Source organism: Podarcis tiliguerta (assembly GCF_965153285.1).
Source record: "Podarcis tiliguerta genome assembly, chromosome: 5".
Taxonomy (NCBI): Eukaryota; Metazoa; Chordata; class Lepidosauria; order Squamata; family Lacertidae; genus Podarcis; species Podarcis tiliguerta.
The window spans coordinates 94,300,332-94,327,756 of NC_139538.1; the positions used below are offsets into that span (position 1 = coordinate 94,300,332).

The window sequence follows — 27,425 nt, forward strand, 5'->3', positions numbered from 1 at the left end:
CCCCATTCAGGACCAGGGGGTCCTCCACACCTGCCTACCCCCTCTCCCCCCAAAACAGTACTTCTGTCTTCTCAGGATTCAGCCTCAATCTGTTGGCTGTCATCCATCTACAACCACCTCCAAACACTCACACAGGACCTTCACTGCCTTCACTCGTTCTGGTTTAAAAGAGAGGGAGAGCTTATCACTTTGGCAAAGAAATTTCCCAAGAGGGATAGGATGTCAATATAAAATGATTGTGCCAAACTCTGCCTTCCTCAATTACCATTTTGCCTCGGCCTCTGCACAGCCATGTTGTGACTGGGGGGCCTCCGTAATTTCCATCTCTCTCAAGGGAGACGGGGAGGTCAAACCTTTGAGGACCTCTGGCTAGATGACTGAGAGTCAGCAAAACTTCAAAAGCTTTTCAAGAATGCTTGCGGCAGGGGATGGGGTGGAATATATAAGAACTCCTTAAGACAACAGAATTTTTTTTCAAGGTGTGCTGATTTGGGCTTCTCATCGAGAAAAATAACTTGATTTATGGGGTGGGGTGGGGCTGCATATACTATGCATGAGATAATATTTTCCACCCAACCTTCCCATGAGTACAGAATTTCAATGATATTTTTAGTACGAAGCAAGGCAGAACATTTTAACAAAATATCCTTTTGTTTTGGAAAAATTGCCAGTTGTTTCCCTTAACTGAAAAAAATATATATTGACATGTATAGGTATAGATAAGAGCACAAATCTAGTTTACCCTGGTGGGCTCCCATTTCAGCCAAATTATTTCACATATATATTGATCAGTTGTGGAAGTAAAGCATAATAATCCCAATATTTTAAAATGGTTGCAAAACAGACCACACTCCGGCATCCTAAGTGCAAATTTTAAAGTGTATAGTCAATTTCTATTAGATAAATAGGAAGACTAAGCTGAACCACAGGAGCTAATAAAAGAACTAGTCAGCTTCCCAAAAAAGATAACAGCATGATGTCATCTACAGTGTTCATACCTGCCATAACCTATGACCACAACCTGTCACATGGATCTGTTTTTGCTGTTTTAATACATGTCCGTGTCTCACTTTGCTAACCCTTTGCCTTTAGCTCTCTCCACCCTCTTACCCCGCAATCTTTCCACTTTTACCTTCTCCCATTCACCTTAAAAGGGTGTAATTAAAACAAACAAACAAACAAATGTTGTGCCCCTGGTTTGACGCACATTAGTTTGGCTTTTAACCCAGTTTTAGTATCTCAGCCCACCGACAGAAACCAAAGTCTATAAGACAAATGCCTTGCTTTATATTGTTGTGAGTCTGGTGGGTGACTCCCCCAAACCCTAGAAATTAATAAATGGTAGTTATTTGGAGTATTAAAGGGAATATTGCAGGTCAGTGGATAAATACAGGCTAAGTTTCCTTTCCAAGCCAGGGCTTCACCTGGAATAAAGGCATTAACATGACAAAAGGTGTTGATGGCCCATCTGATAGGAATCTTGGGTCTGGGCAGAGAGAGGTTGCCAAGTTGGCAGGAACAAGGAGTCTTTGGCAAGGTGTGCTGGGGAGAAGAAGGGGAGAGATCCATCTTGGGCAGGCTGGCTGAAGGCTGGCTGACTTGGAGATGTCTTGGACTCCAGAGCTGCACTGCTGTGGGGAACCAGTCCTGCTGGAGATGACCATGCTATAAGATCTGGACTCCTGCCATGAGGACTGAAGGTGTAAACAGCTGAATAAGCAATATTTCTTAAAGCTACAACAGTCTCTGCCATGTCTTCAGTTCTCCAAAGGAGAATTCTGGAACCCCCTAGAACCTTGCTACCACTCGGTGGTGCCCCCCCAAAAAATCACAGAAATGTCAGTGGCTTGTGGAAAGTTTTAATGTAGGACAGCCATTTTGGTATACAAGTGGTATATAAATTAGTAAATAAGAATAATATTTTGGGGATCTGATACAATGAAAGCATATATGGTCAGGGACATAAATTCTAGATCCACCCCAGCAATTTTTAATATTTCAAGGGGAAAATGAGGAAATGTATTGACACACACAGCCAACATTTCTGTGTGTAAGATGACATAGGGAACACAATTGCAGGGTCAAGAAGCCTTGTGGCAGTAGTGAGGAACCTACTTAGGCCTGCTGCCACACCCCTCAAAATGGCCCATGAGGCCATTTCTAGTAAACTCTGCCCAATTGCCAATCATGTGACATCATCTGATGTCACCTATGAGTCATTTCAATCAACCCTGCCATTTTCTGTGATTTCTTAGCAATGGACTTTACATATCTTACATACATACATACATACATACAGTGGTACCTCAGGCTACAGACACTTCAGGTTACAGATGCTTCAGGTTACAGACTCCACTAACCCAGAAATAGTACCTCGGGTTAAGAACTTTGGTTCAGGATGAGAACAGAAATCATGCAGCGGTGGCGCCGCGGCAGCAGCAGGAGGCCCCATTAGCTAAAGGGTGCTTCAGGTTAAGAACAGTTTCAGGCTAAGAACGGACCTCCAAAACGAATTAAGTTCTTAACCCGAAGTACCACTGTATTATGATTCTATGTACATTTTACATACAATTCCCCCTGATATGTAGGTAAAATATGGGGGGGGGGGATCATTAGACAAACATCCTCACTCATTTTTGCCTCTAACTCCACCCGCGATTAGAATGCAGCCACTGGAAGTTTTTCCAGTTTGAATCCAGCCCTCAGGCGGTGTGTTTTCAAAATAACACCATGTTCAAAAATGGTCACCTAGAAACAGTGTTCAAAAGGAATTACATTCATGAACAGATGTTTCCTTATTATAAAAATCTTTAAAGAGGGTACATTTTCAGGCTGCAGTTGCTTGGAAGCTGGTATTCTGGAGTCTGAATCAGTCAATAACTGTGTGCAAATCTCTCTCTGTGTGTGTGTGTGTGTGTGTGTGTGTGTGTGTGTCACCCACTTATTTTCAGCTGCCCATTAAATGAGAGCTCTAGATAACAAGCTGTTTCTGGACTTTTTACTGGACTGATGTGACAAAAAAATGTTGACAAAGTCTGGATTTTGCTATGTGACTCAAATTAAATTGGTTGCCTACAAGGTAACTCTATTTGCTGCAGCTGGTGGGAAAACCAGGTGATTAATTTAGCTTCTTTATTGTGTCATGGAGATCATATGATATAAGTTGTCATGGATTCATCCAATGACCTCCTTCTTTGCTGTGGTCACCCCCACCCTCCATTTTTTTTGCAATGACAGTGATATCAGTTGTTACATTCATTTCATCATTCTTTTTTGTGTTTTTGTGGTTTTGCAACCTTTTGATTCATACACCTGACCGGAGACTTCTAGTCTCCTTGCTGGGCAATCAGCACAGTGTAGTGGATATTGGTAGACTTCAACCCGGTATATTGAGTTTAAAATCCATCTCCATTGTCTTTGTCCTATTATCAGTGTTCATTTACAGCACTGATAGGCTTCCTGCTACCTGCTAACAAGATAACACAGCTTGCAACATGAAATCAAACAGGTAAAAATGCAATAACTATGGCAAGTAATAATTGCAGAATAAAACTTGAAAAACTAAGAATGAAAAGTGGGTTGAAGAAGATTTAACAGGCTGAAATGAATGTAAAAGACCTGGGGAAATGAAAAGAACTTAGATCTGAAGTCACACAACATGGTACAAAGCAAGTACCGTAGATTCCGGCATATTAGGCGACTGGGTGTATAAGACGCCCCCCAACTTTTGCTGTTCAATTTTAGAGTTCGAGAGTTTGAGCGCTGCCAGGGGCATCATGCACACCCCTCCGCTGCCCAGTGGCGTAGCGTGGGGGTGCAGGGGGGGCCGGCCGCACCGGGCGCAACATCGGGGGGGGGCACGCTCGCACTCGCAGCTCTCTGCCCCTACCTGGCTCACTCACTCTCTCTCACTGCAGTGCTGGCTGTGCGAATCCGATCCGAGCCGCCGGGTCGCCGCCCACTGTGGAGGGGGGGGTGCCAGGCGTGCGGTGCGGTGCGGAGAGAGAGCGAGGGACTATCTGGGGGAGGGACAGTGCAGCGGGGGGGGTGCAAATTACTTGCCTTGCCCCGGGTGCTGACAACCCACGCTACGCCACTGCCGCTGCCTCTGCCATCGCAGCAGCAGCAGCCCAAGGCAAGGCGTTTGGCGGGTGGGTGGGCAGGTGAGCGCCATGCTCGGAAGGACTTTCCGCGTCCCTTTCCGTGGGGAGGGAGGAGGAGCGATTTACCGATGTAATATAAGAATGTTAAGAAATAAATAAAATGCAAATTCAAAAAGGAAAGGGGAAAAAGAAAAGTGATGCAGCATAAATCTAAGAGGACCCAGTACAGAGTACAAAGCTAGAATCGTGGAACTGGGGGCCACACCACAAAGGCCATCTAGCCCAACCCCCTGCAATGCAGGAATCACAGTTGAAGAGTCCGGGACAGATGCCCCCCCCCAACTTGCTCTGCTTCAGGACCCTTTGCCTATTGCTTCATTACAGAGACCAGAATTTTGCTTCCTCTCATATTCAAGATTTTTGTATTTGCATTACTGTATATAAAACAGGGACTTTCCATATTGTCCTCAAATGGAGAAATTTATTGTTGGTCTTGTGGACAAGTTAGCTTGCTTGTCTTCTGGGTAAATGACTTAAGAGGAATATTCCTAGGAAACTGCCTTGGACAGAGTCAGACCTTGACCCATCCACCTCAGCATCGTCTAATCTGACCGGGTTTCAGACAGGGGACATTCTCTGCCCCAGCTGGAGATGCAATCCAGGATTATCTATGAGGATGATGAGAATGCAAAGCAGATTGTCTAATCCTGTGCTATGGACACCCCTAGACTTGGGAGTCCTCTACTGCAATTCTGGGCTGCATCAATAGGAGTATAGCATCTAGATCAAGGGAAGTAATAGTGCCACTGTATTCTGCTCTGGTCAGACCTCACCTGGAGTACTGTGTCCAGTTCTGGGCACCACAGTTCAAGAAGGACACTGACAAACTGGAACGTGTCCAGAGGAGGGCATCCAAAATAGTCAAAGGCCTGGAAACGATGCCTTATGAGGAACGGCTAAGGGAGCTGGGCATGTTTAGCCTGGAGAAGAAGAGGTTAAGGGGTGATATGATGGCCATGTTCAAATATATAAAAGGATGTCACCTAGAGGAGGGAGAAAGGTTGTTTTCTGCTGCTCCACAGAAGCGGACACGGAGCAATGGATCCAATCTACAAGAAAGAAGATTCCACCTAAACGTGAGGAAGAACTTCCTGACAGTAAGAGCTGTTTGACAGTGGAATTTGCTGCCAAGGAGTGTGGTGGAGTCTCCTTCTTTGGAGGTCTTTAAGCAGAGGCTTGACAACCATATGTCAGGAGTGCTCTGATGGTGTTTCCTGCTTGGCAGGGGGTTAGACTCGATGGCCCTTGTGGTCTCTTCCAACTCTATGATTCTATGATTCTATGATTCTAAGGGATGTTGGGATTGTCTCCCTTTGGAAATGGGGCTGAATGAAGAATGATCCGGTATAGAAACATGAACTCCAAAACAGAAGATTCATCTGCAGATGGAACAGCAGGTGCTTCAAAGTTCTGAAAAAACATGGGGGGGGCAAGTTGGGCCCAGGGTCATGGTGGGTGGGTTGCCATGGTAACAATGGCCTGCCCTCCTTTGTGACATCTCCTGCTTCTCCCTTAAAAGCCACCAACTACAGGTGTCCACTGTGGGTTCATGAGGAGAGACTGAGAGAGGTGTGTAGGTGCGTTAAGAGAGATTTGGATTTTCTTCTGATTTTGAGGAAGGCGGAGCCAGCATCAACCATGCGATCAGTTCCAGAACTTCAGGAAGAAGGAAAGTTCAGAGGACTTGTCCTTCGCGGAACAGAGTGGCTCAGGAGACTGAGAAGCGTAATGCCGCTCAAAAAGAGCAGTAAAGTGGCCCCGCTCCAGCCCAAGGAGGAGCCTCCTCTGGCACCACTTGGGACTAAGCTCTTCAAGAACTGTCGAGAGCTTGAGGAGGCAACAGCCCGCAACCAGGGCTGTATTAGGCCAGCACCTGAAGAAGAAGACATAATTGTAGAAGATCTCGAATGAGCTGCCGGCGTGACAAGTCAAAGGAAGGTGCTCCACTTTGGAACCACGCGGGCGATGAGATCAAGGTAACCCTCCAGCCTCTCCTGTGCTGCAGACGCTCAGGACAGAGAGGCGAAGGGAACTAAGTTCCCGCAGGAGGAGTGCTCGCCTCCAGACCAGGAGAGGCAAGTCACCAGGGGATCGTGGCCGCCCTATGCAGATAAAAGCCGGTCGGCCCCAGTCCCAAGTTGTGGGAGCAACATTGTTGGTTACTAGCTCCTGCCTGAACGCTGTCCTGCTTTCCTGCCTGAGCTCCTGACCTGTCCTGGCTCCCTGCTTGCAAGCCTGTTCCTGACTTCACCCGACTCCCTGCCCTACACCCAGCTTCAGCTACTACGGACTGCCTCCACGTTGCACCTTTGACCACGGACCGGACCTCGCCTCTCGGGTAACCCAACGGGACCAGCACAACAGGGAAGGAGGGAGAAAGGATTGAAGAAAAGTGAAAATGCTGGGGACAAAAGGCTGACTGCTGTCTCACCCTTACCGTGCGAGGTAGAAACCAAAAACAATGGGGGGAAATTAGGCCCTTTGTGGATGATGTCTATTTCTTTTTGTGTATCTTGTTGGTGCGTGGTTCTTTTTGTGCATCTTGTTGGTTGTGTATCTTGTTGGTGCGTGATAAATAAAGCAAAAACAATATGTTTGTTGGGTTGTTGGTTTGTTTGTTTTTTGTATTCTCATTTTATATTCTTAAATTGTGAACTGCCCTGTGATCTTTGGATGAAGGGTGGTATAGAAATTTAAGAATGAATGAATGAATGAATGAATGAATGAATGCTCTCCCCAGGGAAACATTCATGGCACCCACACTGTCAGCCTCAGATACCAGGCTGAGAAAGATGTTTAGGTAGGCTCATTAATTGATATGAGATTAATATCTGCTATGGTGATTTATTTTGTTCAATTAACTACCACAAAATACAAAATCTAGAATCTAATATTAATTTTCTTCTTAACTAGAAGGATTTTGGTGAATATATTGAAAAATTGCACAGCGCTAAAACAGACCAGTACATGACCAGTACTAATTAACTGATCAGGAATAGGCCTGCATAGCCTGTGTTCTGATATTTGCGGCCAATCTGGACATTATGTTAAATATATTTTTAAAAATTAAAAAAATGTCCAGTAGCACCTTAGAGTCCAACTAAGTTTGTTCTTGGTATGAGCTTTCATGTGCATGCAGACACAAAAGCTCATACCAAGAACAAACCTAGTTGGTCTCTAAGGTGCTACTGGAAATTTTATATATAAAATCTACGAAAGCATATATATATATATATATATATATATATATACACACACACACACACACACACACACACACAGTGGTGCCTCGCAAGACGAAATTAATTCGTTCCGCGAGTCTCTTCGTCTAGCGGTTTTTTCGTCTTGCGAAGCAACCCTATTAGCGGCTTAGCGGATTAGTGCTATTAGCGGTTTAGCGGCTATTAAAGGCTTAAGGGATTAGCGGATTAGCTGCTAAAAGGCTATTAGCGGTTTAGCGGCTTAGAAAAAGGGGGTGGGGAGCGAAAAAAAATCTCAAGACTCGCAAGACATTTTCGTCTTGCAAAGCAAGCCCATAGGGAAATTCGTTCTGCGAAGCGCATCGAAAAACGGAAAACCCTTTCGTCTAGCAGGTTTTCTACTACAGCAGACCAACACGGCTACTTACCTGAATCTAGAACTAAGCATATTCAGAAATGGATAGTGAACAGCACTACCTTGGCTCTTTGCAGATACGGGATCCTTTTACTCCTAGTTGCTATGCCGCTGCGTTTGCTAGCTGAGCTCTTGCTTTGTTTAGAGACACCAGGGTTTACATGCAAGGAAGTTCTCAGAATAGGACTCAGAATGCCATATTCTCCAGCATTCCCCAACATTCTTCTTTCATGCAATTTTGTAATTGAGAAGTAGAACTTGGTGCAAGCAGGAAGAGCTGAGATTTCAACTTAGGGCAGTGTTTCTCAACCTGTGGGTCCCAAATGTTGTTGGACTACAAACTCCCATCATTCCTAGCCAGCATGACCAGTGGTCAGGGATGATGGGGGTTGTAGTCCAACAACATCTGGGGACCCACAGGTTGAGAACTGCTGGATTAAGGGCACTATTGGGCATTGCTGGGCACTTGCACTGCATGGTCATCATACTGCGAGTTCTTGCTGCTTGGCATCACCACCTGTTTGCTCCAGTGGCGTAGCGTGGGGGGTGCAGGGGGCCCGGCCACACCGGGCGCAACATCTGGGGGTTAGGGGCGCAAATCCACAGGTTAGGGGGCGCAAATCCACGGGTTAGGGGGCGCAAATTACTTGCCTTGCCCCGGGTGCTGACAACCCACGCTACGCCACTGGTTTGCTCATCCAGCTTTTTCCTTCAGTGATAGAGGGAGCAAGCAAGTGTGGACAAGAGAGAAAGAACATTTGTTGTCATCTGCTCATTCACTTCTTGCCTGTTGCCTGGACAGGTGAGTAGGCAATGGTGGTTGGAGAGCAACAGAACGAGGGGATGGACATATCATCAATCTATACCCAACCTGAAATACCGTAATTTATTGAAAGTTTTTTTTGGGGGGGGATATGTCAGAGTTCTCTCTTCCCCACTTATAACAATGTATAAGGATCCGCAGGGGAAAGTTCACCCTGTGACCTTTGGATGAAGAGTGGTATAGAAATTTAATAATGAATGTATGAATGAATGCTCTCCCCAGGGAAACATTCATGGCACATGATTATAATCAAATAATAGATCTTATTCTAATTGCCCCCACTAAAAGCCTTGCAGTTTTTGCTGTCACCTGTCACTTTCAGCACAGTGTTTTTATATGGACATTTAATCAAGAACTATAATCTTTTATCTATACTTGAAGAGTTCAACTTATTCCACAGTCTTACTTGAGAGATTGAATCAAATGCAGCTTTCAGATCAATGAAAGCTAAGTATAGCACACCACCTGGTTTCTTAACATAGGTAAAGGTAAAGGTACCCCTGCCCATACGGGCCAGTCTTGACAGACTCTAGGGTTGTGCGCCCATCTCACTCAAGAGGCCGGGGGCCAGCGCTGTCCTGAGACACTTCCGGGTCACGTGGCCAGCGTGACATCGCTGCTCTGGCGAGCCAGAGCCGCACACGGAAACGTCATTTACTTTCCCGCTAGTAAGCGGTCCCTATTTATCTACTTGCACCCGGAGGTGCTTTCGAACTGCTAGGTTGGCAGGCGCTGGGACCGAACGACGGGAACGCACCCCGCCGTGGGGATTCGAACTGCCGACCTTTCGATCGGCAAGCCCTAGGCGCTGAGGCTTTTACCCACAGCGCCACCCGCGTCCCCTTTGTTTCTTAACATACATATCTATAAAATGGGCTAGTACAAAGCAATGGTCTATAGTGGATCTGCTTGTCTAAATCCTGCTTGCTCTTCGGCAAGAATAGCTTCATCAGTTATCCAATCAATTATTTCAGACAGCTCAACTTGCAAACTTGTTTCTGAGCTTCCAGCACATATTAACTATATTGTAGTTTTATTTGTTTGCTTGCTTGTTTTATTTAGTTTTGGTTTATTTATATGTTATGGCCCGAAGAGCAATGAAAAGCAGATTAATAGAAAAATATATATGAATTTCTGTTAAGAAATAAAAATAACTTTTCTTGTTTGCAATACAGTGGTACCTCGGTTTACGAACTTAATCCGTTCCGGAAGTCCATTCTTAAACCGAAACCATTCTTAATCTGAAGCGTGCTTTCCCTAATGAGGTTTCCCGCCACTGGTGCCCTTCCACCATTTGGATTCCGTTCTTAAACTGAGGTAAGTTCTCAATCCAAGACACTATTTTTCGTTTTGCGGAGTTTGTAAACCAAATCGTTCTTAAACTGGACTGTTCTTAAACTGAGGTGCCACTGTATTGATATATATATTTATTTATTTATTATAACAGTATTTATATACCACTGTATATAACGCGGGTGGCGCTGTGGGTTAAAGCCTCAGCACCTAGGGCTTGCCGATCGAAAGGTCGGCAGTTCGAATCCCCGTGGTGGGGTGCACTCCCGTTGTTCGGTCCCAGCGCCTGCAAACCTAGCAGTTCGAAAGCACTCTCGGGTGCAAGTAGATAAATAGGGACCACTTCCTAGCGGGAAGGTAAACGGCGTTTCCGTGTGCGGCTCTGGCTCGCCAGAGCAGCGATGTCACGCTGGCCACGTGACCCGGAAGTGTCTTCGGACAGCGCTGGCCCCCGGCCTCTTGAGTGAGATGGGCGCACAACCCTAGAGTCTGTCAAGACTGGCCCATACGGGCAGGGGTACCTTTACCTTTACCTTTATATACCACTGTATCATAGATATTGATCACATCGATTTACAATATAAAAACATAAAACCAAGTTTAAAAACTAGTTAAAAACAAAAATAAATTAAAAACAAACAATAGACCACTGCAGGGGCTGTACTCTTAATTGCCTGCACATTAATTGCTTGTCAGAACATAAAAGTTTCCAGCAGATATTTAAAAGCTGGCACAGAAGTTGCCTGTTGAATCTCTGTTGGCAGGGTGTCCCTGGGCTGGGGAAACTTGCCAAACAAGCCTCCCCCGCTTGAGGAGTGATGATGTCAGGGATGGAGTTGGAACATCAGGCAATCCCTGATGTATCCTGGACCCAGGTTGTTCAGGGCTTTGAAATCAATTCAAGGACATTGGACCCGGCTTGGTAGCAGATGAGCAACCCGTACAGCTGTTTTAACATTTGTGCCACTTGTTCTCGACCAGAAGCTCCCATCAGCAATCTAGCCAGAGGATTCTGGAGCATCTGAACCAGACCAAGGACAGTTCCACATAGAGCTCATTTACAGTAATCTAGCCTCAAGGTAAAAGGATGCGGGTGGCGCTGTGGGTTAAAGCCTCAGCACCTAGGACTTGCAGATCGAAAGGTCGGCGGTTTGAAGCTCCCATCGTTTGGTCCCAGCGCCTGCCAACCTAGCAGTTCGAAAGCACCCTCAGGTGCAAGTAGATAAATAGGGACCGCTTACCAGCAGGAAGGTAAATGGCGTTCCGTGTGCTGTGCTGGCTCGCCAGATGCAGCTTCGTCACGCTGGCCACGTGACCTGGAAGTGTCTGCGGACAGCGCTGGCTCCCGGCCTTTAGAGTAAGATGAGCGCACAACCCTAGAGTCTGGCAAGAGTGGCCCGTACAGGCAGGGGTACCTTTACCCTCAAGGTTAAGGACGCTGGTGGTGCTGTGGGTTAAACCACAGAGCCTAGGTCTTGCCGATCAGAAGGCTGGCGGTTCGAATCCCCGCAATGGGGCGAGCTCCCATTGCTCGGTCCCAGCTCCTGCCAACCTAGGAGTTCGAAAGCACGTCAAGTGCAAGTAGATAAATAGGTATCGCTCTGGCGGGAAGGTAAATGGCGTTTGAGTGCAAGTTGGACTGACTGCACTAAGCAACAAGGAAGGTGGAAGATGTACAAAAGACCAGGGAGGGAGGGAGATAAATAAATAAAAAGATGAAGCAACTCAGAACTCCAGAGAAAAACACCTAGCTAATTATGAGATTGCATGACAGAGATTCCAGGGAATCCAGGCATATTACCCTCCAAAATAAAATGGATGGATTTGAATACTTTATCAACAGATCTTGGACTGGGTGTGTCTATACCACCCAGTGACAGTGTTGCAGTCAACGAGGGCACAATTACTGCTACCGTAATTGAAAACTTTTGGGTGTATAGAAAATAAGAAGAGAAACTATGTGTCTTCCTGAACCATGGCAAAACTGGCTGTTGTGTGATGAAATTTCATCTATCAAAGCAATTACTGCTGCTGTGGGCAGGACTTTTAATCAGTCTCATTGCCTTTCACTCCCATATGATCCTATGAACTGTGATCACAATTAGACAGCTGGCACCAGTTGATGGAAGTGGTGCAGAACAGACCCCTCCCGAACAGCCCGCAGCTGCTCCATGCAGAAATTGGGGTGGTACGTGTGCCCTTGCCGTGCAAAGGAAAATATTGAGGATCCATTTTGGATCTTTCAATTGATTGGGGGGGCAGTAGTAGAAGATGCAGGTGGCGCTGTGGGTTAAACCACAGAGCCCAGGGCTTGCCGATCAGAAGGTCGGCGGTTCGAATCCCCGCGACGGGGTGAGCTCCCGTTGCTTGGTCCCTGCTCCTGCCCACCTAGCAGTTCGAAAGCACCATTAAGTACAAAGGGTGTACGAAAGCTCCCTCGCCAGTAAAGCGAGATGAGCACCACAACCCCAGAGTCGTCCACAACTGGACCTAATGGTCAGGGGTCCCTTTACCTTTACCTAGCCTCAAGGTTGCCAATGCATGGACTGCAGTGGTCAGGCCATTCCTGTGCAGCAACAACCGTAGTTGGTGAACCAGACAAAGCTGGTCAAAGGCACTCCTAGCCTCAGAGAACACCTGAGCCTCTAGTGACAAATAGGTATCCAGGAATCCCCCCAAGTTATACACTTGCTTCTTCAGAGGGAGTGCAACCCCTTCCAACTTGCCAGTTTCCCAAACTTGAGAACCTTTGTCTTCCCGGTCTACCATTTCATCTGGCCACCTGTCCAAAGTTTTTGCAGCCTCTCCCGATTCAGATATTATAGAGAACCAGAGCCGTGTGATATCAGCTTCCTGGTGACACTTTGCTCCCTAATGACCGTGCCCAACAGCTTCATGTAAATAGTTTGAACACTCACTGCTTTTCCTTGAAAGCATTTTACAGAATTATGCGTATTGTCTCTCGAAAAAGAACCTACCCAAGTGATGCCCCACACATACACTAAGTATTACCACCCCAACCTTCCTCCCTCCTCTCTGCCCCCTTCTTCTCATCGATAGCATTTCTAAAGCGATGTTTACAGTTAACGCTAAGGAAAGTCAGGCTTTGTAGAAACTTCCTTCTTTGACATAAAGTTCCTCAATGTGCCTCGGAATGTGGCTTTTGTCTGTTCCATTTTGCACAGAACTTGGAACATATGAAAAGCTGTATCAGAACAATAAAATCCTGAATGGACATGAACTGGCATGCTCCCAATACAAGACTATCTTGGCATATGATGAAATGGTGTGTGGAAGCTTTTGCCAAAATACAATGGTTAGTCTTCAAGCTGCCACAAGTTTTTTTTGTTGACTTTGCTGCAGCAGACTAACCCAGCTACCCAGTTCAGAGGGTGTTGGAATCTTAGAAGCTAAGACCCAAAGTTGGGACAAGCACTCTTTGGTGAGAGAAACCAAGCAGAGATTTAAAGTCACATAATATGCAGCAAAGTAAAGAGTGGAAATATAGGCTGTTTCACACACCTTTAAAATATGCCCTTTCAGTGAGCCCCAAAATGTCCCGTTTCCAAGCTATCCCACTTCCCTAGCACAGAGATAGACCAATTCTTATTTTTGCAGTATTAGTGAGGGTAGCTCAGGTAAGTGCTGTATCTCTGAATCATCCACCTTGACCAGAGGACACCCACACTCATCACCAAGTGCACCAACTATGATCACTCCTGGACAGGAATTGCCAAAGTGGATTGGTAACCTCAAGACTTCATTACTGCAATGTGTGCTGCAACGCCAGATCTAGGGCAATGCAGCCAGTTCCCCTGCAAAAAAAACAAACTATACATTCTAAAAAACAGACTAACATTGCATTTCACGGGTGTTATAATTTCCACTGTACTTTCTCTTAAGTAAAGGTGCACTTACATTGCACTTCCTAAATAGGAACAGTTAGGCTGCACTCTTCAAATTATTCTTCCCCTTGACCTTTGCAGCCCTGATTTATTAGGTTATAAAAGTCTCACAGACTAAAATTACATTTCCCCAGATACTTTCCATACTGCAAGCAAGTGAACATAATTTACAATCCCTTGTACAAAGCTGATATTTAGATCCATCAGAACTGAAGCTGTGTACGTGCTGCTAAAATAGCCCAAGACTTCCACAGTATACAATGCATAAGTTTTATAGGATGCCTCTGTCAATATAAATCATATTTTACTGATGGAGGGATAGCCCTGCTTTATCGTGCATTCTTTGCATGGGTGTCTGGTGCCTTCTGAAAGCACAAAATTCTAGCCTGTTTCCGCTCAAGCTCTTCCACCTGTCAGCAGCTTTATACTCAACACATACGGAAGGCTCATATGTAAAAGACGTCTTCCAGTGAAGACTTAAAAAACAAAAAACAGTGCTCTTCTTCTGCATAAGTCCTCCCTATTTCTGACCTCTGGTGGGCTAAAAAGGATATGATAACGTGGACTTCCGGAGGCGGCGCGAAACCGTGATGGCGGACCTCTTCGAGCTCTGAAGAGGGGCACCGCAGAAAAGGGTTGTTTCGCTACGGCGCAGCGGCAACCCATCAAGAAAAACCACGGACAGAGAGAGTCCGTGGCCGTGGGACTCGGCGGGCACCTGGAGCGACCCCAAATTCGCGGAAGGGACCCCGTAAGGGGCTCCGGAGTGAAGGAGGGGGAGCGGTGCTGTGAGTTCATCGCTCTTTCTGCGGAGGCGAAGCCGCGCGGCTGTCACGGATGAGCGCTGACCTTTCTTCCAAAAAATACTACTCTGAAACAGCAAACCCGTGAGTAAGGACTTAAGATTTGTTACAATAACTTGAAGAAATTTGGCTGAAACCGGGAGACGAGAAAGAGGAAGTCCGTCTTCCGGCACTGCTTATAAGATCAAAGCAGACTGTTTAAAGAGCGGAAAGCGCTGTGAACAGGGAAGCTTTAAGGCTTTAAAGTGGGACTTTCGTGCACACTTGAAATTCTATTCTTAAAGGAAGAAAAAATACAGTTTAAATTGGACTTGGAGCGGTCCCCCATGGGGCGAGGGAAGACTCTAACCCCAAATCTTCGGGTGGCCGGGTGAAGTTGCTTGACTGCGGAACTGTTACAAACTTCCAGATACTTTTGTAACTGAAGTGCAACTTTTGGGCTTACTTAGTTTGAGTGGATACAATTGCAGGCACCTTGTTGGAACATTGTTAAACGTTTTAAAGTGCTCTGCAGGACTTTTTTCTTAGTGTTTTGGAACTAACTTGCTTTTAAAATTGTTTTTGAAAACGGAAACTTTAATGGCGGAAAAGTTACCTTCTTCTTACTAACTTTTGGTGGCACTCCCCCTAGAGGACATTGGATAACAAAGGCCTGGGAAAAGTTTTTTTGCTTACTTTCTTTCTCCAGACTGTTTATAAATTTGGACTTGTCTTTCCCATGGGATTACAACATCTGACCTTGAACATTGACTGATGAGTGGTACAGGAAAGACAAGAGCAGCCAAAGCTAAGGAAGCTAAGGAAAAAGAAAAAGCAAAAAAGCAGGCACAGCTTTTGCAAACAACTTTAACTCAGGGACGTAGACTATCAGTGCCTGCTGTGCTTGCAACACAAAAAGTAGAAAGTGAAAAGCCTGAAAAATCTGAAGAGGAAGATATGGCATCAGGAGGAGCAGAGGCAGCACTGAAACAAGTTTTGGAACAATTGTCAACATTAAATCAAAAAATTGATAACCAATCAACAAAAATTGACCAAGCTACATCCTCGATCCAGAAATTGACAGATCAGGTTTCCCAACACACCCAAGCAATTGAAAAATTGCAAGGAGCAACGGAAGAGAACCGTAAATTGGCAGGGGAAGCCGTTGAAATTGCAACATCAGCTAAAAAAGAGGTTGAGGAAGTTAAAGCAGAAGTCAAGCCTCTGCATAAACAGATAGGGGACCAACAAACCTATCTCTCTTTGGTGGAACTGAAAAACCGGGAGACTAATCTTAGGCTTAGGGCGGTCCCAGAAATCGAACAAGAAGATTTGATTGGATTTTTGACAACAGAATTTTCAAAGTTCTGGGGCTTAAAAGAAGAAAGTGATTTTAAAATAGTATCGGCTTTTCGACTGGGAAGATTGGTAAGAAAAGATAGATCTAGAGACTGTCTAATAGCTTTGAGATCAAGAGAGGAGAGAGACAAAATATTAGGCCTACACTTCAAAAACTCAATTGAGATACAAGAGAAAAGGGTGGAAATCTACCGAGATATTCCTAAACAGCTATTGGATCTGAGAGCCACCTATTCAGAATTGGCTAAGTTGTTGAGACTTAACTCAATCCCTTATAGGTGGGAGTTCCCACAAGGACTATCATTTACTTACAAACAGAAGAAGGTTAAAATAAGATTACCAGAGGATCTACAAAAGTTCCAGCACGACCACGGAGAAGATCTCCAAAAAGAAGCAGCAGCCCTTTGGCCTATACTTAAACCAGGACCCACTCTGCCAGCAGGCGGAGGGACGCCTAAACCCTCGGAATTAGAGGAAAAAGAAGATACACCGCTCTAGGTGTAACAGAATAGTTCAGGATGTCTCTGCAGCTACTCAGTTGGAATATAAATGGCGGAAATTCCCCGGAGAAAAGAAGGAAACTGTTTCATATATTGAAGAAAGAACAATTGGATATTATTTGTTTACAAGAAACCCATGTGACCAGGCTCCACAGGAAAGTTTTGGTCAACAAAAGACTAGGCCAAGAGTTTATTTCCTCAGACAAGGTAAAGAAAAGAGGAGTGGTGATTTATGCTAAGGAGAGCCTGATACCTAAATTTTTATTCAAAGATGAATATGGAAGAATTCTGGCAATTGAAATCCAGACCCAAGGAGAAAAAATATTGATACTAGGAATTTATGCTCCAAACGACGGGAAATCAGAATTTTTCAAGAAGCTGCATGAGACGCTGCTGGACTATCTGGACTATGCTAACATCATAATGATGGGAGACATGAATGGAGTGGTGTCTACACATATGGATAAGTCTTATAACCAAAATCTAACATCAGACGGCAGACTGCCTAAAACTTTTTTTGAAATGACTGACAATCTGGATTTGATTGATATATGGAGGACAAAGAACCCCCTAGGTAAAGAAGGAACTTTCTTCTCTGAGGCCCACCTGTCCTGGTCAAGGATCGACCAAATCTGGACCTCCAGGGGGCTGGCACCCAAGACTAAAAAGGTGGAAATCTGCCCAAAAACATGCTCCGACCACAACGCTCTGAAATTAGATCTCAGACTTACTCAAACCGGTTCCTTCAGATGGAGAATGAATGACACTCTTTTAAGAGATCAAGAGATTGTGAAAAAGGCCCAAAAAACATTAAAGGACTATTTTGAGATAAATTTGAATACTACAGTAGAAAAAAGAACGATCTGGGACGCAAGCAAAGCTGTCATGAGGGGGTTTCTGATACAACAGAATACAATTAAGAAGAAGCTCTGGAATGGAAAGAAAGATAAAATACTGGAGAAAATACATCAAGGAGAGAAAAAATTGAGAACTAAACCAAAGTCAAAGGATCTGTTGAGAGAAATTAAATTCCATCAAGCAGAATATTCAAAATTGATTAATCAGGAGATTGAATGGAAAATAAAACAGATGAAGCAAAGATCCTTTGAATCAGCAAATAAATGTGGAAAGCTGCTAGCTTGGCAGCTGAAAAAAAGACAAAAGTTGAATACAGTTACAAATCTAGAGATTGAAGGAAGAACGGTGCAGAAACCAGAGGAAATTAGGAAGTGCTTCCACAGATATTTTAAAGAACTTTATGTACAGGGGCCTCAGAAAGAATCAGAGATAGATCATTTTTTAAAGACAAATGGACTATCAAAAATAACTCAAGATAAAAGATCAATCTTGAACTCTACAATAACCACCCAGGAAATTGAAAGTGCCATTCAGAACATGCAACTAGGCAAATCTCCAGGCCCGGATGGGCTTACCTCCAAATACTACAAGACTTTGAAAGACTATTTAACACAACCCTTGTTGGAGGTATGCAACCAGATCATGGATGGGAAGAGGGCACCAGAAACGTGGAAAGAAGCGTTCATCACATTGATACCTAAGATAGAATCTGAAAAGACTCAACTCAAGAACTACCGCCCCATCTCACTCCTGAATGTGGATTACAAAATATTTGCAGACATTTTGGCAAGTAGACTTAAAAAAGTTTTAATTGAAGTAATTCACAAAGACCAAGCAGGCTTTCTCCCTGGTAGACATTTATATGAGAATACCAGAAACATCATCGATATTTTGGAACTTTTACAAACTAACAGGAACACAAGGGCGGTGTTAATTTTTGTTGATGCGGAGAAAGCATTTGACAATATATCTTGGATGTTCATGAAGAAAAACTTGGAAGGGATGGGAGTGGGGCGGGGGTTTGAAAATGGGTTACGAGCAATTTATTCAGAGCAAAAGGCCAAATTAATAGTGAACAATGTGGTGACGGAGGAGTTCAAAATTGAAAAAGGGACACGACAAGGGTGCCCTCTATCCCCTCTTTTATTCATTTCAGTCCTGGAGGTGCTATTGAACATGATAAGGGAGGACCGGCTGGTACAAGGGATAGAGGTCGGAGTGAAACAATATAAACTTAAAGCTTTTGCAGATGACCTAGTTTTGACATTGCAGGAGCCAGAATCCAGTACAAAAAGAGTTCTTGAACTTATATCTGAGTTTGGTCAGGTGGCGGGGTTTAAGTTGAACAAACAAAAAACCAAGGTTTTGACCAAGAATTTGACACTTACAGAAACAGAGGGGTTTCAGAGAGAAACAGAATTAAATGTGGTAAAGAAAGTGAAATACCTAGGGATCTATTTGTCTTCCAAAAATTTGAATTTATTTAAGGACAATTATGAAAAATGCTGGTTGGAAGTAAAGAAGGATTTAGAAATTTGGTCAAGATTGAAACTTTCCTTGTTGGGAAGGATTGCAGCAATTAAAATGAATGTATTGCCGAAAATGTTATTCTTGTTTCAAACCCTACAGATCGTGGACAGAGAGGAATGTTTTGGAAAATGGCAGAAGGATATATCTAAGTTTGTCTGGCAGGGCAAAAAGCCCCGAATAAAGTATAAAATATTAACTGATTCAAAAGAAAGAGGGGGGTTTGCCCTGCCGGATTTGAGGTTGTACTATGAAGCTGCAGCCTTCTGCTGGCTGAAAGATTGGTTTTTGCTAGAAAACACCGACGTCCTAGATCTGGAAGGTTTTGATAATGCATTTGGTTGGCATGCATATCTATGGTATGACAAGGTTAAAGTTCACAAATTGTTTAAAAGCCATATTGTCAGAAAAGCGATTTTTGCAGTCTGGATGAAATATAAAGACTTATTAGAGAGTAAAACACCGAGGTGGCTATCACCGGTGGAGGCCAAAGCTCGAAAAAGACCCAATATGGAGGCCTATTGGCCGAAATATTGGGAATTAATTGAAAAAATTGGAGACGGTTGGAAGTTGCAGAGCCAGGACAAATTAAAAAACAAGGTGCGAGATTGGTTACATTATGCTCAAATTCAAGAGGTTTTTAAAATGGATAAAAAGGTTGGTTTCCAGGAGGGGAAATCGAAACTAGAGACAGAATTGTTAGAACCAAAGACCAAGATTTTATCTAGAATGTATAACTTGCTGCTTATGTGGAACACACAGGATGAGACAGTTAAATCTGCTATGATAAAATGGGCACAGGATGTTGGACATAATATTATGTTTGAAGACTGGGAAAGGTTATGGAACACCGGAATGAAATTCACGGCATCTAGTGCCTTGAAGGAAAACATTATGAAAATGATATACCGGTGGTACATGACCCCAGTCAGGCTAGCCAAGATGCATCACCTGTCTGACAACAAATGTTGGAAGTGTAAGGAAGCAGAGGGGACTTTCTTCCATCTCTGGTGGACCTGCCCAAAAGTGAAGGCCTTCTGGGAAATGATTTATAATGAATTGAAAAAGGTATTTAGGTATACCTTTCCTAAGAAACCAGAGGCCTTCCTGTTGGGCATGGTGGACCAGAAAATGTCAAAGAAAGATAGAACTTTGTTTATGTACGCTAGCACAGCAGCAAGAATACTCATTGCAAAGAGTTGGAAGACACAAGATTTGCCCACGCTGGAGGACTGGCAGACGCAGTTGATGGACTACATGGAGATAGCTGAACTGACCGGCAGAATCCGAGATTTGGATAAAGAAACAATTGAGGAGGACTGGGGAAAATTTAAAGATTATCTGAAAAAATATTATAAGCTGTATGAATCCTAAGATAGTGCATGATTAGGAAACGTTAAGCTTCTGCGAATATGATTAAGTAAATGGTAAAATTAGTGACAAAAGAGAAAAGGAGACAATTTAAATTGAATATGTTATGTTTATTTTAAAGGTATTGAAATTGAGATATAATATATTGTATTTGGATACATAACATTCGAAAGTTACAACAAGGTATGAAATAAGGTAACAAAATGCTGACATTGTTAATGCAAAGAACGCAGAATCGGAAGGGGTGGGGAAGTCCAAGTTTTATTTTGTTTTTGTTGTTAAAAAAGAGAAAATTTGTTTCTTGTAACTACTTTATTTGTTTATAAACCTATAAAATTATGGAAAGAAACGCAATAAAAAAATTTATAAAAAAAAAAAAAAAGGATATGATAACGTGCGGTAAAATAATTATACAAAAATTAAGTTGGCTGCCTGACTAATTGGGAGCACAGTTTTAGCCAACTACATTTTAAAATCTAACTTATTGCAGTCCTGCTTTAATTACTTAACGAGTGCCTTCTACTGTCAAAAGGTGGTCTTTAAAAACATCCACTTGTGAATTCATCTAAATGTAACAAAATGGTGCAAACAAAACCCTGAAGAGCTTCTGGCAGTTCCCTCAGTGTGAGAAGCAAAGCTACAGGGAACCAGGCAGAGGACCTTCTCGGTAGTGGCGCCCGTCCTGTGGAACGCCCTCCCATCAGATGTGAAGGAAATAAGCAGCTATCTTCTCTTTAAAAGACATCTGAAGGCAGCCCTGTTTAGGGAAGTTTTAAATATTTAGTGCTGTATTGTTTTTAACACTCGATTGGAAGCCGCCCAGAGTGCCTGGGGAAACTCAGCCAAATGGGCGGGGTAAAAATAATAAATCATTATCATTATCATCATCATCATCAAAGATCTCAGAAGGCAGGAAGGAATATGAGGGAATACAGTCTTTCAGATAGCTTGGACCTAAGTCATTTAGGGCTTTATAGGTCATAATCAGCACTTTGAATTGTGCCTGGAAACAGACCAATAGGCCAGTGAAGCTATTGTAACAAGGGAGTCGTCTGCTCCCTATAACCAGCCCCAGTCAACAATCTGGCCACAGCTCTTTGAGCTAGCTGAAGTTTCTGGCAGCCCCACGCAGAGCACATTACGGTAATCCAAACAGGATGTAGCTACGGCATGTGTCACTTTGGCCAAATCAGACATCTCTGTGTGAAATGAGTCTAGTTTTCAGTCATGAACCTCAGTCAGCCACTCCTTGGCAAGCGACACAAGGCAAAGGCTCAAACCCCACCCCATATTAAGAAAAATTATCTGGGACTGAGCTCAGTATTTCCACACTTCTTCAGCTTTTCCTGGTGGAAAAACAGCATCAGAGCACAAAAACCACCCCACCAAGAAAAACCCTTAGTGTTACTTTATGGTTCACTAGAGGCAGAATCATAATACCTCAGGTGTTTTGCAAAATGCCTTGGTGACTTACATTTTCTAATCCTCTAATAGAAATGCATTTAAATTGAACAAGTGAATGCTGAAATAAAGATTTTAACTGAATGCGAGATACAGACAATAATTCCCTTTTGTATTGCTGTCATCTTTATTTATCATTCTCTCTGCTGGTGAACTTGAGTGACTGGGTGCCAGCAAGTCTGGAAGCAAAACCAGGCCAAGAGTTTCTACTACGGAAGTTGATCTAACAGAAGAGGTAGTGAAACTGTTGGCCACAAATGTCTTCCTCCACACTAGGCTTCCCTGCACCTGTGACTCACACCACCAACATTTTCCTCTTGAACAGAACATCAGTGAAGAGAGGCTCTTTGCTTGGCTGGAGAGGGGGGGAAAGGAGAGAGATTCTCACACTTCTGAAAAGCCAGACCGTTATGCGTGGCTTATCAGATGCCATTGTGGATGCCACCACCCTCTGGCTATAGACACTGACATCCATGTCACCCTACGATCAGTAGCAGTGTGCATGCAGGCACTGTTATCTTCGTGCATAACTGGAACGTGTCCAGAGGAGGGCAACCAAAATGGTCAAAGGCCTGGAAACGATGCCTTATGAGGAACGGCTAAGGGAGCTGGGCATGTTTAGCCTGGAGAAGAGGAGGTTAAGGGGTGATATGATAGCCATGTTCAAATATGTAAAAGGATGTCACATAGAGGAGGGAGAAAGGTTGTTTTCTGCTGCTCCAGACAAGCGGACACGGAGCAATGGATCCAAACTACAAGAAAGAAGATTCCACCTAAACATTAGGAAGAACTTCCTGACAGTAAGAGCTGTTCGACAGTGGAATTTGCTGCCAAGGAGTGTGGTGGAGTCTCCTTCTTTGGACGTCTTTAAGCAGAGGCTTGACAGCCATATGTCAGGAGTGCTCTGATGGTGTTTCCTGCTTGGCAGGGGGTTGGACTCGATGGCCCTTGTGGTCTCTTCCAACTCTAGGATTCTATGATTCTATGATAACGTGTTGCCATGGGGGAGATCATGTGAGCTGCCTCAGTTAAGACAGGAAGACAAGAAGAACCTGCTGGATCAGGCCAGTGGAGCATCAATGCAGCATGCTGTTCTCACAGAGAACAACCAGCTGCCTGTGGCAGGATCCGAGCACACAAGCACGCTCTCCTCCTGGGGTCTACAGCAAATAGTGTTTGGCAGCATTTCTACCTCCATCCATAGCTCTCTCTTCCATTATTTTTTCCTATCCTGTTTGAAAGCCATCCACTTTGGCCATCACTACACTGCTTGAAGAATTACTTTATTTCTTGGGATATCCACAAGTTTTATTATGAGAGGGAGAAAAACATTTCTTTTTCTGCTTTCTCCATGCCATTCATAATTTTATAAATTACCGTATTTTTTGCTCTATAAGACTCACTTTTTCTCTCCTAAAAAGAAAGGGGAAATGTGTGTGCATCTTATGGAGCGAATGCAGGCTGCGCAGCTATCCCAGAAGCCAGAACAGCAAGAGGGATTGCTGCTTTCACTGTGCAGCAATCCCTCTTGCTATTCTGGCTTCTGGGATTCAGAATATTTTTTTTCTTGTTTTCCTCCTCCAAAAACTAGGTGCTTCTTGTGGTCTGGTGCGTCTTATAGTGCGAAAAATACGGTATATTACTTGCATTCTCTATGGATTAAAAAGTCTGAAAAGCGGGGGGGGGGAGTTCCTGTTGTTATTCTGTCTCTCACAGCTACAATAAACCTACCATTAAAATTACGGACTGGTCATTTCTTCGTCAGAGGGCAAACGGGCAAATTTAGCAGGGGATCAAATACTTTCCCCCCCTCACTGTATTTACCACACCTTCCAGCTGTTGATTGGAGAGACCTCAGCATTGACACGGAAGTCACCTCCAAACTGAGGAGATCCCAACCCCAAGACCACCTTGGTCAAACAGTCAGTAGGGCAGTTGGATATCCCTGGACCACAACCTTATCATCAAATACTCAATAAATGTTGACTGTGACAGAAAGCCTATTTCTCTTCCTAGCTTCCGTAAAAACAGAAGTGGGGGAAGCAGTGGTGGCTTCTAGCTTCTGATGAGACCCTGTGAGAGCCCCACAAGATTTAGCCAGAACCTGGAAGCTGTTTCTGCCACACAACCCTGGTAAGCAAGGCTTTGGCAGGGCCCCTCCCTGTTTCACCACAGGCAGGGAAATAGGGCAGGCCACCTCTGGCATGAACGCTGCACACACTCTCTGACTCATCCAAATTTGTCTCTTATGATCAGGTCTCCTTCTTCCAGGATCAAGTCCCGGATCATTGTTGTTTTGTTAGTTGCCAACAAAATAGGGGGATGTAGGGAAGGAAGGGGCAGGTGAAGCAGCTGCAGTTTGGGGAAGCCGTCCGTTTCCCCCCTCTCCTGCGTGGTTTGACCCACAACAGTTCCCCTTGTCAGGACGTATTTCCTATGCTGAGAAACTGTGCCATCCCCCTCCTTCCCTGCCAATTATAGGCTTTGCCAGCATATACCAACCCTCTCTGCAGCCATTCTGGGCCACCTTTCTCAGATTGTGGGCTGCTTCCTTGACACCCCTAAAGCCAAGAGGTTGTTTGCCTGGTTGAATAAGTCTGGCCAGTACCAATACTGGAAATGTACACAGTCCAAATGAGTGCAGTTCCCTATCGCTCTACGTGGGGCTACCTTTGAAGGTGACCCGGAAACTACAACTAATCCAGAATGCGGCAGCTAGACTGGTGACTGGAAGCAGCCGCCAAGACCATATAACACCGGTCTTGAAAGACCAACATTGGCTCCCAGTACGTTTCTGAGCACAATTCAAAGTGTTGGTGCTGACCTTTAAAGCCCTAAACAGCCTCGGTCCAGTATATCTGAAGGAGCGTCTCCACCCCCATCGTTCTGCCCGGACACTGAGGTCCAGCTCCACGGGCCTTCTGGCGGTTCCCTCACTGCGAGAGGCCAAGTTACAGGGAACCAGGCAGAGGGCCTTCTTGGTAGTGGCGCCCGCCCTGTGGAACGCCCTCCCATCAGATGTCAAAGCAATAAACAACTACCTGACATTCAGAAGACATCTGAAGGCAAACCTGTTCAGGGAGGTTTTTAATATGTGACAATTTAGTGTATTTTTCATCTTTGTTGGAAGCCGCCCAGAGTGGCTGGGGAAACCCAGCCAGATGGGCGGGGTACAAATAATAAATCATTATTATTATTATTACACTAACTGGCAGCAGCTACCAAACCGACTGGGAGAAACCACCAGATGAAAATAGTTCAGTATTGACTACACTAACTGGGAACAACCTCTATACAAAAAAACACAGAGACAGTTCAGCCTCAGGATCCTCTGATTTATCAATGAAATAAACCTCAACATGACACCTGTGTAATTGTCTCTTTGCCTGACTAAATAGCTGGGGGAGGGGGCTAGCTCTAAAGTGAATCAATTCTAAGCAACTCCTCTCCCAAAACCTGACCCCCTATATGCCGACACCAAACACAAGGAATCGCAAGGTCCCCACAACAGCAGCCAGACACAAATAACGCTTAGCATCTTCCCACCACTATCAGTACAATGAATGGGCTGGATCACTCGCTCCTCCGCACGGCCTTTAACCATTTATGTAGCGTATTAAAATATTGGTTATCTGCTTCTCTGTCTGCTAACTACCTAGCTAAGCCACAAGTTAAACTCCCTTGGCCCCCAATAAAATCAGCACTCGCCAGCCAAGCCAAGACTCTGGGAGGGGCGGAAAGGGGGTTTGATGTGCCAGAAGGCCGGGCCCACGGGGGGGATCCGGGAGAGCCTCTAGCTCCCACCAAGTGGTCCAACAGAATGGTGGAGAGGAAGGAGATCGAGGAAGAATGAACCGAGCCCACGACCAGGGATCAAGCCTTGCCCAAAGCGCAAACAAACGTGGAGCGAAATGGCACTCTAACCTCTTCACACGCGCGCGCAAAAAGAGGTGCGGCGGGGGGCAAAGTGCCTTCAAACACTCGGCGTGGAGGAGGCAAGGGCCAGGATGAGCAAGCTGCCCGACCTTCTGAAGCGCACACACACACAACCACAAGGCAGTCGGGACCTTAAGCTCAGGCAGTGGCGTAGCGTGGGTTGTCAGCACCCGGGGCAAGGCAAGTAATTTGCGCCCCCTAACCCGTGGATTTGCGCCCCCTAACCCCCAGATGTTGCGCCCGGGCGGGCGGCCCCCCCTGCACCCCCCACGCTACGCCACTGAGCTCAGGCACACAGGTGCAGCAAGCCGGCGCAAGGAGAAGCTATGCGAGGAAGAAGAAGGCGCAAAACAGCAAGCGCAGTTGCGCGCGCCGAGCATTGCAAGTTCTCCAGGACCCAAAGTCACCGCCAAGCAGCAAAAGACCCGCGACCCCAGGGACGGGATGGGACGGAGGACGCGCGGAGGAAGGGGCCGGGGAGCCGCCCTGGCGCACGAAGAAGGCGCCTCTGAATTCGTCCTTTTCAAGCCCAGGACCCAACCCGGCCGGCACAAGGACACCTCGCCAGCCCGCGCCAAGTTCGCGGCTCACTGAGGGTCACCCACTCACCGCGGAAACTTCAGCTGCGCGCTCCTGCCTGGATTGTAGGCTGGACTCGGCGCGCGTGGATGCTCCAAGCGGGAGACGGAGGGGAGAGGCTGCGCAGGCAGGGAACTCCGGGCTGCTGGATCCGACGCGAAGCCAAAAGGCTCAATCCAAAGGTTGCAAGAGAGGATCACCGCGCAGGATCCAACGATGAAGGGCAAGGATTCAGCGTCGCCCTGCGGCCGCGCCAAAGTTAAGTTTCCCACGGTCACGCCCCCTACCGGCGCAGATTAGCCAGGAGGCAGGAAGGGGTCGCCATCTCCACGCGCCGGATCACTGCAGGGTCCCGGACGCCTGGCCCACCGAAAAAGGGGAGCGGACTTTGGGGAACCCATCCGTTCCCCCTTTCTCCTGCGTGGTTTGACCTCCAACAGTTCCTCTTGTCGGAAAGTATTTCCTATGCTGAGAAACTGTCACCCTCCACCTTCCCTCCCAATTCTGTACTAGGCTTTGCCAGCATCTGCCGGCCCTATCTGCAACCGTTCTCTCCCACCTTTCTCAGATTGTGGGCTGCCTCTTTGACACCCCTAAAGGCAGCGCTTTGGTCACTTGCGGGGCAACTCTGGCCAGGACCCAGGCTGGCAAGGCACACAGTCCAACTATGCTACAGTCTGATCTCTTGGTTTTAACATAATTCCTTAATCTCAACACAGCAGGCACCAGCGAGTACAGAGAATAGAATTTTTGCTTTAAGACGAAATCAAAATGTTTTCTTATGCTGTGCCTTTACCGTTGAGCATAGGAAAATACGACATTCTTAGGACAGCTATTAATAGTTTGATTTTTTTCGGGGGAGAAATGTTTATTTAATAAACTAAGTCCAGCTGACATCAACCATATTTAGACCTTAACTCTCACGAAGGGAAGGAAGCAAAACAAGAAGCACACACTCAACAATACTGCCCAAATTATGAACATTAAGTTGTAAACAGCACCTGCCATTCGGATCTTTCTTCTGCCTATAAAGATGAGACATGCAAGAAGAACTGAGCCTGAGGGTGAATGCTCAGTTGAGTCTCTATACGTATAGCCTTTAAGTAAACAAACAAAACTGGAAGTTTGTTAAGTCAGCTCTTTAAAAGGGGACTAGAGAGCTGGATCCAGTCTCTCTTCCATGCCAAATACAGTGGTACCTCAGGTTACATACGCTTCAGGTTACAGACTCCACTAACCCAGAAATAGTACCT

At 45.2% G+C, this 27,425-nt stretch overlaps 1 protein-coding gene across 5 annotated transcripts in view; it reads right to left on the reverse strand.

Moving 5' to 3' along the window:
- A4GALT (alpha 1,4-galactosyltransferase (P1PK blood group)) overlaps nt 1–27,425 on the reverse strand; it is a 56,494-nt gene that overhangs the window by 24,142 nt on the left and 4,927 nt on the right. Inside the window, exon 1 of one of the 5 annotated variants that reach the window (XM_083440918.1) lies at nt 26,203–26,725. The exons of 3 other annotated variants lie outside the window; for them this stretch is intronic. The gene's annotated coding sequence lies outside the window, so the exon portion shown is untranslated. Of the gene's footprint in view, nt 1–26,198; nt 26,726–27,425 lie in introns of those variants that run through there. One more of the 5 variants, XM_083440916.1, reaches the window with a different exon arrangement.